The sequence below is a fragment of the Rhea pennata genome, chromosome 23 (assembly GCF_028389875.1).
Source record: "Rhea pennata isolate bPtePen1 chromosome 23, bPtePen1.pri, whole genome shotgun sequence".
NCBI classification, from domain to species: domain Eukaryota; kingdom Metazoa; phylum Chordata; class Aves; order Rheiformes; family Rheidae; genus Rhea; species Rhea pennata.
Window position 1 is genome coordinate 7,354,445 of NC_084685.1, and position 11,940 is coordinate 7,366,384.

Below are 11,940 nucleotides of genomic sequence, written 5' to 3' on the forward strand. Positions count from 1 at the left end.
ACAAGGACTGGACAGCATCACACAGCTGTCATTACCGAGCCATCTGGACGTTCTCTGAAACAGTACCCTCAAAATGCTGCTGAAGATAAACATGTTCAAGTGATATGCTGAAAAAAGAAACAAAAGAAAAAGAAAGAAAGGTAACTAGCTGTTAGCCTTCCAGTTGAAATACCTTTTTGGAAGCCACAGTCCATGCTAAGCCATTTAAATGGCAAGACAAGCAAGCTCTGGAAAAGTACACAAGGGGTGACTAGAAAGATGCTCAAATCCTTCCCCTCACAGGAGGGCAGCACATGTCTGAAAGGAAAAAGAACTTGAACAGATTAAATATGAACGAAGGAACAAAGTGCAGTAAGGATGGCATGCTGGTGTCATTTTGTGTGCCACAGGTCATTTCTTGATTCAGCTGTCAAGCTGGGCAGCATTGGGAGGAGAATTTTGTAAACAGCAGAATAGAGAAAAGCTTTGAAGAAACCCTCAAAGGAGGCTACCACAGGAGCCAGGTGAATGTCAGCAATTGTACCTACACCTGGAGATGCACTGAGCAAGTGCAGAGGACAGAGATGCTTACGTGATCTTTCATGAGGTCAGGAACATTTTGGTCACCTGTCACCTAGCTGAGTGGTCATGCACAAACAGATCCAAGAAAGGAAGAGAACAAGCCAAAATTTCACCTAAGTCTTCATAACTAGCAGTCACAGGATGTTCAGTGGGACAGGATTCACTTTTCAAAAGCTATTTCCCCCCATACATGGTAAATTTGTGATTAACATACAGTTCAGCAGCAGCCAAACTGCCAAGCATATGTTCATGCTGTTTTGGAATTCAGCAGAACATACACACAGGCCATTTACTACAGAGGCACAACCCAGAGCCAGGAGTGCCATCTAAAAGCATGAAACCGAAGCTGGTAACGAACACATAGGCAGCACAAATCTGCCCGACAAACGAGGATTTCATCCGCTCTCACACTTTTTCTCCATAAGTATTCGGCTGGTTGGGGAATAACTCCATTTTCAAATGATTCCCTTCCGTTATGCTCCCACTGGTGCATATGTTTGTGCACAAGAAATAGATAGAGGAACAAAACAAGGACACTGTGAATGTCAGTCTGATAATGAAGCAGCATGTCTTTGTCTGATGCTCTAGGAATAAATCAACTTCTGAAATTCTTGAACTTCCTGGTGAGGCCAGACTTCTCCCCAAGTAATACTCGATCATCAAATTTAACTTCACAATTTAACAGACTGTGTGATTTCATCATAAACCCTCAAGAGAAAGAGATGGTTATTTCCTGCTGAGAACTAAAAGCTAACGAGACCAAGGAATTCTGAAAAAAAAAAGTTTTCCATGAGTAGTAGCTGAGCACATCTGAAGGCCAAAGGCCTCCTTGTTCAACCACAGGAACCACCCAGAACATGCTGGATATCCAAGAGCATAAGTGTAGAGAGACATAATCAGGCAAAACTTTTTATTGTGGCCCTGTCACTGTATTTTACTTAATACACATGCACCCCTATTCCTTCTGTTTTCTTTAAGCATCAAGAAGTTAAAGTTATATAACCGGAAAGAGCCAAAGCTGCTCTGAGGAGTGAATCCAGGTCTCACCCGCAATACTGCACATCCCGTTGTACTCTTTACACATTCAAAATCAGAATTCGAACAGACTTGAGATCAAGTCTTCGAACAATTCATCAGCCTTGAGAGAGAATTTTTACTTCCCCCAAGTATGAAGTGGCAGCGTAAGGCAAGCCCTCTTCTGCCCAGATGATCCCCAGACAGATGGCTCCACCAGACAGTTTAGAACCATCCTGGATATTTCCACACACATTGCAATCTCGCAGTACAAGGTAAGGTATACCTTAGCTACAATAATTCTTCAAGAATTAAATTCATAATACTTAACAAAATTTTAATGGCAATGAAGGAGGAAACACGATTTTTTTTTAACACCACATTGATTTCTACAAAGCTAGAAGAATTAAAAAGAATCACCCAAATGGAACAAATACGAAACAATACAAGCTGTCCTCATAGTTATCAATCAGAGAAGAAAAGTTATTAGAAAATTTGATTTTTAGATGTGTTGGATGATGGGAAAAGACTCTGAAACAAATCCCATGGCTTCTGCCTGTTTGACCTCTGTGGCAGTGTTCGATCTTTTGTTAGTTGCTTCTTTCTGCTCTCATAGTTTATCTGCCACAGATACGGGAACAGTAAACACTCCAGCCAGAGGCTGCCTTGCCATGCACCTCCATAGTTGAAGGCCCTAATTTCAATAGTCAGAAACTATTATGTTTAAAAAACACCAGACAGAACTGAAGTATTTCACCCTTCAATTCTACATGTGGGTCAGTGACAATACAACACATAGTGCACATGAACATACACACATTCCTCCTAAGCCTTTTATTCCAGTATACTACTACCGATCAATTACAGGCCCGTTACAAAAGAGTTAAACATACAAGGACAACGACCACCTCTTTGGATAGCAAAAGCTTTTATGTTTTTGAAACAGCTACAAAACTGCAAAGACAATTGCATTCTTTATTAGGAAAAAAGGATCAGATGTCAGCAGTTGCTCCTGCAGCACACCAAAATCCAATTCTGCACAGTCCAAAGGGAACCTTGCCACCCTCTGCAGCCCGGCAGCAGTATACCGAATTAGAGTCAATGGGCACTGAAGATTTGTCAATTCTCTATTGCAGAATGCAAGTAATAGCACTTCGCAGCTTCACTGTATCTTCAATGATCTTGTAAGATCGTATCATCTCCTGTAGACCTTCATTAATTTTGATAAAACAGAAATATACACTGACTAAAGAGGTGCTTTGCCCAAGAAACTCTCAAGGTCAAACCCTGAAAGTGAGAAATAAATACTCCACTGACCTAAAGATTCACTGGATTCAAAAGATAACAGAAGCACACACTTTTTTCCTCCTTTCAGAAAAAGGCATTAAAAAAAAAAGTCATGGTTGTGGACTCTTATCTGTTTTGTACTTTAACTCTCTTTCCCCACCCTCCCCACTGGAGTCTTCTAAGGATTTTGCAGATAATGTTTAACTTGCAAAATAAAACATTATAAGGTCATTTTATAGTTGGAGAAATTGCATTTCCATAGCCTTGGTGCATAGCTCACTGTATTCTTCCTCTTCTGTGGAAGAGGCACACCAGTTATCAATGAAGAAAGTGGTGATCTTGGTGTTAACTGATATCAGTATCTATTGACAAGCAAAATTATTTCTTTAGACCTCAATTTGTACTAATAAAGTCAAAAATATTTTTTGTACAGACTCCTATGGAAGCAGGATGAGACCACAGTCACTTCTTTTCCTCATAGAGTTCCAGTAACACCGGAACTGGGCAACTAATAACTAATAGCTAATAACTCACTCTGCAGCCTAAGGATGAACTCCTCTATGCTGTGCTCTCCTCTCTAGCAGAGGCAGTACTGTAGACCTGCACCTTCTCAAAGCATTCGATAATCAAAAATGAGAAACACCATACAGCTGCTGTGGGTTGGTTCAGTTTCTCTCCCTCCACTGCTGAAGATTCAATCTCACTTGCTCAGAGCTCAAACATTCCCCCCAGCTTTGTAAGCTGCCGCTTCTGCTAAAAGAATAAGAAGTTCTGTACCTGCAACAAGTAACGATTCATGAAAACTAAAAATGCCTGTGACAGCATCATCTCAAATATTATATACATACATAATAACACAACAAACTTTTCAGTTTAAAATATTTAGTAGTAGAAGAGCAGGCTGCTATTCTCTTTATCATTAGCCATCCTCAATCAAGGAACAGGAGGAAAGCAAAAGTCCCATGAAATCTATTGGAGAGCTCACCAGGCAGAGATATTTTACCTGGAATGCTGTGGATGTGGGCACTGCAGGGTCTGCAGTGATCATAAATCAGATCACACTCAGACTTCACTGTGCTCTGCTTTGTTACCTTGCAATCACTGTATCAGAAGACAACCTGAAGTAAAATTAAGCATCAGCAAGAGAAATCTAGGAGGGATATAATGTCCCTGGACTTGCTCTACGGTATCTACAACAAAGCCCTATATTGGCAGGGAACACAGATAAGCTGTACGAAGGAAAGGAAAAGCTGAAGAGCAAAACGTAACACGTCAAGCGACAAGAGGTTAGAAGTAGAGTCCAACATAACTGACTGCTCAGCGCACTGCCCAGACTTCACAGGCCAGCAAACAACAGAATGTCTCAGTTCAGTCTTAATTAAAACTGTTGTAGACTGTCTAATTATAGAAAATCTTTCTATATCCACATATTTTAATATGAAGCAAGAGTCACTGTCAAGGTTTGCTCTTAGATTTTGCCCATTAAAATGGTTACTCGACAATTTAGAGGGAAAACAGAACAAAAACAATTCTGAAAGCAGATTATTTGTGCACAGCAACGCCTCAAGGTCCAATAACAACAGACAGACCACAGTACTAAACACACAGCAGGGAATAGTTCTACCTGGAAGAAATTCCAGTCTGATAGACAAAAGGAAAAATAACCACCAGGAAAAAAATTACTTCCCCAATTAATATTTACTCAGTGGGCATGAACAAATGATTCCAGGTTTCAGTAAGATCGTTATATCAGGTATGGTACAGGCCACAGCACAAGGAAAGGTCCTACCACAGACAGTTTGTATTGTATAAGAAAAGCCATGTCATGAGAGAGCAGCTCCTTTAACTCTTAAACCAAGACCAAAAGCAGCTCAACCAGCCTATTTCACCATCTGCTTAACTTGCTAGAGACAGGTCAAATCCGCCTCAAGCCTCAGCCTGCTGTATTCAGCAAGGCGGCAGGGAAAACCCTCCCACCTCTATTCCATTATTAGTTTATATCCCTCATCCTGATAAACACTGTCCTAATAAGAAAACATTGAATACAGGCTGTCAAAATGGAACAGCCCTAGATGCAGTTGCATTAACCCCATTAGCTCTTACGGGCATTCAGATCTGTTTCCATCAATTATCTGACAAAGTGTAAATATGCAGCGTTTTCCCAGAACAATATGGTAGGACCAGTGGCAAAAGGCCCTTAATGCTGCTGAAGCAGCTGATATTAGTGGCCTCTCAGAAATAAAATTGCACATACTTTATTCTAAACAGCAGAGCGCCTGAATATAAGCTTTTTTTATTTCTAGGGAGTTAACACAAAGTGACAGAAGACTCTGCTAAAGGGCAAAGGGAGGCAGGATTCGGAGGTTGACTAGGATGACAGGAGGATTTAGCTGGCCCTCTCAGTTTTATTCACTTACCCTTACCCTTAAGAAAAAGAACTGTCGTCACTTTAGACACCTGAGATAACTACAAAGGACTATGCTATGTGACTAAAGGTGACTCAACATAAAATCCTAATATAACATAGTTCTGCATGTTATCAGATGACAAATGCTATTCCTCCAGGAACTTCTCTAAGTCTTAGTCAACACAGCAAAGAACAAGTCCCAGCCCATCCAATACCCATCCTTCCGTCAACACAGCACGGTCCCAGTTAAACTACAGGAATCCACATGCCTGCCCTGTGATCACATTTTAACAAATTCCAAACAGTCCCACCTGTTTGACCTCTATTTTAATTTCCTCATCTGCAAACAAAGAATATCATGCCTTGCATGCATGACCTGCATGATAAATGTAAATGACAGACAGAGGTATTTTAAATTGACCGGAGAGAACAGATAAACCGTTGCTACTTATTAGGAAGTGAATTTGCTCTGCCTGTGTTCTCCTGTGCACGGAGCCAGGATCTCACAGCGTTACTCTAAGCCAGATTTGCATCTTTGTAAGCAAGGGCATGTGTCATGTGGGAGAGGAACTTTCTCCTTCACTTCTCCCTTTGCCTTCCGCCCTCCCGTTACGAAGTACACCCAAACCAATTTTCCAAAATTGTAATCAGAAGGTTATCAACAAGAAACAAGCAAGATACAGTATTTCTGTATCCGTAAACACATCACCCCTGTGGATAATTCACCTCCTACCAGTAGCATCCCACAGTATTCACATCTAGCAAAATTCTTAACCTTTCAGTCAAGTAAATACAGCAAAGAGACTGTATGGTTTTCAACTGCATATGCAGCACATCGGTGGTAATCTTCCTCTGAACACTTTCAAGTCATCCTTCAGAATGGGTAACTCCTCACAAGCAATGCCAACTTTAAGAGAAAATTGGGAATACTGAAGTGCAAGCTAGAAGACAACAGTTATTCTGTGCTACTAATTGAAGGCAGTGGCAATTCCCTCTGGGCTTTAAGAAAGAAGCTGTTGTGTTTCTCTATCACTACACATTCCAGAGAGGCACCAGAACAGGGCAGCTCTCCCAGCTGTGCAGCCGTGCACCTCCTAGTCACTTCTGGGGAAATGCACAAGTTTGCAGTGGTGAAGTTTTGGCTATAAAAGGATTCATTTATTCTTCTTGATTGGTTCAAACTTTCTTAGCCAAATAAATTCAGTATCATTTGATCATTGCCTCCGAACATTTCCATGTTACATGTGAAACAAAGCTCACAGGTTGCAATAATTTAAGTGTATTCATTTTAGGTTATCCCTGCCATGGGTCAGGAAATAAGCACAGAACAGTCTCTCTCAGTGAAGAACGTACATTCCATCCCTCAGCCCTTCTAAACTAATTTTAGAAGTTTCTTAGAAGCAAAACCAAAAACTGTATTTTCTGAATCGACTAGTCCTAATCTGAACATAAATTCAGAACATCAGAACACAGCACTATGGAGCTTCTTCCCATTGGGACTTCTGTTTACTACTACAGTATGGATAACAACATATGGTTTAAATTCTTCAGTACTAAACAGGTTTACCCAAGGAGATTTTATCCTAAGAGTGCTGAGACTAAAAATAAAGTATTAACACATTTATTGCATCTTTCTTTAGATTACCTTTGGCAAGTTACTTTTCTGGTTTAATGAGATGGAAATGCCTCTGATTAATAGTAAAAGAAAGTACGTTATGTTTCTGATTGCTGGATCCTGTACTGAAAGGACTGAAGATGGTCCAAGTTCTCTGATAAGGTTTCTGGTTGCTACCACAACCATAACACATAAACTTGCTGTATCTTGCACATCCTCCAAAACATGCAAGGTGATTGCACGTACCATTCTTACAGTGACACTTAGCCAACAAGAAGGTGGCCCCACTAGTCTCTGGGAGATCTTATTAATAGATCCATATTTATGAAATCTGACATTTCTCTGCCACTCAGCTCTTTAACAGCTGCATCACCTTGAGTGAGTTGCGCTTTCTTATCTTTCTTTTTTTTTTGTTTTTTTTGTTGGTTTTTTTTTGTTGTTGTTGTTTTTCCTCCGGTCTGTCTTGCCTCTTCTTTCTTATTTAGTGAACAGACAGTTCCTGTTCAAAACATCTTTTCATCTATGAGCAGTGCAGTGCTCATCACAATAAGAGCTTGACTAAAGCATGGCCCTCTGACACCACTGTTATAAAACATTTTTGAATTTTAAGTTAGAGAATGAAAATCTTATTACATTAAAAGGAAAATATCCACACCATCATGGATTTCAGCCCTGAAATAAAACAAGCACAGCTCATCCCATTAAGGCTGATCTTCTAAATAATTAGTATTTGCCATCCACAGATCTGAAAAGAGACCTCTGATACACATAGAAGTTATTCTGGAACCTGCAACCCTAGGAAGAGCTAGGCCAGAACAAGTGCTGGATCTGTTACGTTGAGCTGAAGAACAACCTGTGTGGTTTGAATTCTCCTTCCTTCATGCTACACCCTCAAAATCAAATCTGCAGCTGTCATAGCAGAAACTTCCTCCCGAGTCCATGAGTCTGGATGTCTCTGCATTGACAAGACAAAAAAGTGATGACTTCAAACACAGTTTGTGTGAGGTGAAGTGATCTGCTATCTAATTTTCTTACATGGATGTCTGTTCTGACTTCTTGGCTCCCTTCAGGGAAACAGGTGTAGGTAGGTGAAATTACCAAATTACCATATGTACTGTAAATACTTTTCTTTATATGAGAGTGCCGGCCTAAACTTCAAATAAGGAAGCTAACAAATAGTTTAGGATTCTTACATTAAAAACACCCTGTAAATTATCAGCATCAGTTGAAAAAGATTGAAGATATCATGTGGGTTTCCTTGCTTGATACTTTTTTTTAACTTGTCTCATTTCATCACGTAACAATTGGATCTGAAAAGGTACAGTCTCCCAAATCATATAGCTTTCTCAGCTCCATAAATAACACCAAATATTCAAACTTTAGCTGGGTCTCTGCAGAGCTTCTAAGCCCAGCACTGTGGGAAACCAATCAGGAAACCAACCTGATTGGAACATCCTCTTAACAATGATACAATCAGCAAAGCACAATGGGAATATGCAAAAAAGTATTCTTGAACAACTGCAGTTTTCAGTTCAGATCACCACACGTGTTCCTCTGATCCTACTGGCAGCTCAGAATATTTAGGAATTTGAAGGATGGGCATTTGGGAGAGTTTGCTCTGGTTTAATGAGCACAAACACTGCTCAAGAGAAGGGAAGCCACATGCAGGCATTGGAGGTAGTTAGAAACCTCACCCAAATTGTTGAAAACATGCAGCTCTCCTACTCAAGTCAATGAAGAAAAAAAAAAAACAAGGGAAAAAAAAAACTACCAGTCACTTAGTCTGTATCCAAAGAAGATTCTACTATAACGGTCCCTGCTGCAAGCCAGTGTATGGCAGTAGGAAAAAGCAGAATTATCTGTGAGAAGCTCTAGAAGCAAAGACTCAGACTCTGATTTCAGCAAACAAGGCGAAGTCATGGCACTGAAAGATGACAACAGCATAGCTAAATTAAGATATTGAAACACATTTAATATTCACATACTCATCACAAATACACAATGCAAATTCCCTAATATACAGTAAAGCAGTTTATTAGCAAATGTCTCATTGGATTAAGTCTGCCCTTATTCTATTAGGGAATTTTCACACCACATTAAATTGCAACGCAATAGGGTGTTTGCCAACACAGGACGAACAGAATTATTAACCCCTTCTCAGAAATGAATATAGACATGACACCGTGACAGTCCAGGCTAGAGGAGCTCTCAGTAATATCTGGCTTAAACGGAGCAGCAGGGTTTTGAGAAGACTAACCATTCCCCATCCTTCATCACAAGGGAACTTCAACAGGTAACCCACTCATTTACATCAAAATCATTCTTTTTTCTCAGTCAAGCAGACATTAAAGACTGAAACAAATCAGTGACCCTCAACAATATAAACTCAACTGCCTTCTTACCTCAAGTCACAGAATAACAGACCAGCTGAAGCTGGAAGGGACCTCTACAAATCTTCAAGGCCAACCCCCTTGTTTAGGGCAGGGTCAGCTAGTTCAGACTGCTCAGGATCTTGTCCAATTGGGTTTTGAACCTCCAAGGATGGAGGCTCCACAGTCTCTGCATAAACTGTCTCAGCATTTGTCAACCCTCGCAGAAAAAAAAAGTAAAAATAAATAAAAAGTTGGGATTGTCTTTGTTTCTCAGAGATAGACAGAAAGTCCTGTATTTCAGTGCATGCCCATATGCCCATTGCCTCTTTCACTGCTTATTGCTGAGAAGAGACACGCTCCATCTTCTCTCATCTTTCTGTCAGATATTTATGGAAACTGGTCAGATCCCCCTAAGCCTCCTCTTCTCCAGGCTAAATAGTCCCAGCTCTCACAGTCTCTCCTCATATGAGAGATTCTCCAGTCCTTCAATCATCTTTAAGGCCCTGCACTGGACTCACTCCAGCATGTCCATTTCTGTCTTGTCCCAGAGAGCCCAGAACTGCACCCAGCACTCCAGATTCAGCAGTGCTGAGCAGAGGGGAAGGATCAATTCCCTCAGCAATGTTCTTCCAAATGCAGCCTGCAATGCTGTCAGCCTTTTTTGCTGCAAGGGCATATTGCTGGCTCACGTTCAGCTTGTCCACCAGGACCCCCAGCTCCTTCTCCACAGAGCTGCTTTCCAGCTGGTCAGTTCTTCCCAGCCTAGGCTTCTTTTTCTTTTTTTCTTTTTCTTTTTTTTTCTTTTTTTTTTTTTTTTCTTTTTTTTTTTTTGATACCAACTGCAGAACCTGGCTCACTATATAGAAAGCTAATTCCTTTCATTTAAAAAGACTTCCTGCTTATTAAAACGGTGTGGTGGTAAAAGGCTGGGGGGAGGGGAAGAGGGAGGATCAAACAGAGTGGGAAAGGCAAAGAGATATGGTTCCTGTCTCTCTCTCAACTACTTTGTTGATAGGCCTTAATTACACTTAACAAGACAGCTTCCTTCTCCCCACAGAAGCAGGTCTTCTCCCCTTCCTTTGCACTTGCTTACAGCTTATTTTGGCCTGCCTCATGGTAGCATGAGTCTTGATGATGACGCACGGTCATCCATCTTCGAGTGCTGCACTTGATGATGAATGGAGTACATTTGGAAAGCAGTCTGAGAAAAAACATAAAATTGATAGCCAAAGGAAAAAAGAAAAAAAAAAGAGAGAAAAGAAGAAAGGCCAATGTTGAGCAACAGCTACAGAGTTTAATGAGATAAGATTGATGTATAGAAAATACTAGCTGAACAAAGAGGTGAGACACCAAACAGCAGAGAGCAGCAAGTTCCAGGTTTTGAAGTCACTATTCTAGAAATGTCCAGGGGAAGAATGCAAGGGTCGATCCTATAAAAGCCCACATCTTGATTTCTGTAAGCCTTACGCAACTGCTTTCAGACCTTTATGAAATGTCCCACTTCATAATGCTCACCTTGATACCTTTTTCTTCCCACTTACTTCATTATCTTCTATTGTATTAAACATAGCCCACTCCCTGACCACGCCATCTACTCATCAGTGATAAAATTGATTCCTCAAAGTTAGTTTGCAGGATAAAATCTGGAGCACAACTTATATATGCTTATAATCTGCCTAAGTTACACACAAATTTCATCAGTGATGCAGACAAAGAACTGTCTCCCTCACTTTCTCCCCAAAATGCAAGACTACAAGTTATCAGCACAGTAGCTAAGCTACATCTCATAGGTTTGTTGTACTGATGGACTGTATTAAGATGTCCTTGCCGTTACTTCATCTACAATCATATCATGCTTATGAGCAAAGAGTAGCCAGAATAATACCTGGATGCAACTTATCTACGTTATCTTACTAATTTACTCCACCATGACCCTACTTTTGAACTAATTTCATTCATGGATTTTGCTTCTTCAGCAGAAACTCCCACTGACATCTAGAGGGCAAAAGGAAATGTCTGGCAATGCTGATGAGCAGAACAATTTGCCAAGGGGCTTCTCTGTGCAGAAGCAGCATTGAGTGCTCACCATATCAAGTTTCCTGAGCAGAATTTCATATCAGATGCAGGCATCCTTTACATAATACTCAAAGCAAAGCAGTATTCTACTTCCTGATTAAGTGATACGGTCTCATAATTAGGATGATTTTCAAGCACAGTTGCAAGATGAAGATATCATTTATTTAAATAACTAAAATCATCTATGTAAAGAGCTGGTATTCACCAGTATTTGTTTCCTTAACTCAATCTTCCAGTTGGGTTAGATGAGACACTATAAACTCAATAGGCTTGTCCTAAACTGGTCCGAAGTAAAATTAATTTATAGGACTCTCCATGATTGGAATGTCTTTAGCAGGAAGTGATTGCAGCACTGAAGGCTGCCACTATGATTGATTGGTTCTGTTACTTTTTGAATACATTACTATCAGACATTAGCTGCAACTTACCACCACAGGAAACTGCAGTCATGTCACAAGTTACCATGATGATTTCAAGTAAACCTCAGACCTAGAAGTCCGAGATTGTGACTCCACCAACTGCAGGTGTCTAACATACCATGCAATAGTTGCTGTGATAGCAATACATTATTTTTCATAATTAGCCTATTTAACTTATTACTAATATTA

At 40.3% G+C, this 11,940-nt stretch overlaps 1 protein-coding gene across 1 annotated transcript in view; it reads right to left on the bottom strand.

Moving 5' to 3' along the window:
* CSMD2 (CUB and Sushi multiple domains 2) overlaps positions 1–11,940 on the bottom strand; it is a 325,353-nt gene that overhangs the window by 281,937 nt on the left and 31,476 nt on the right. The window lies entirely within an intron of this gene.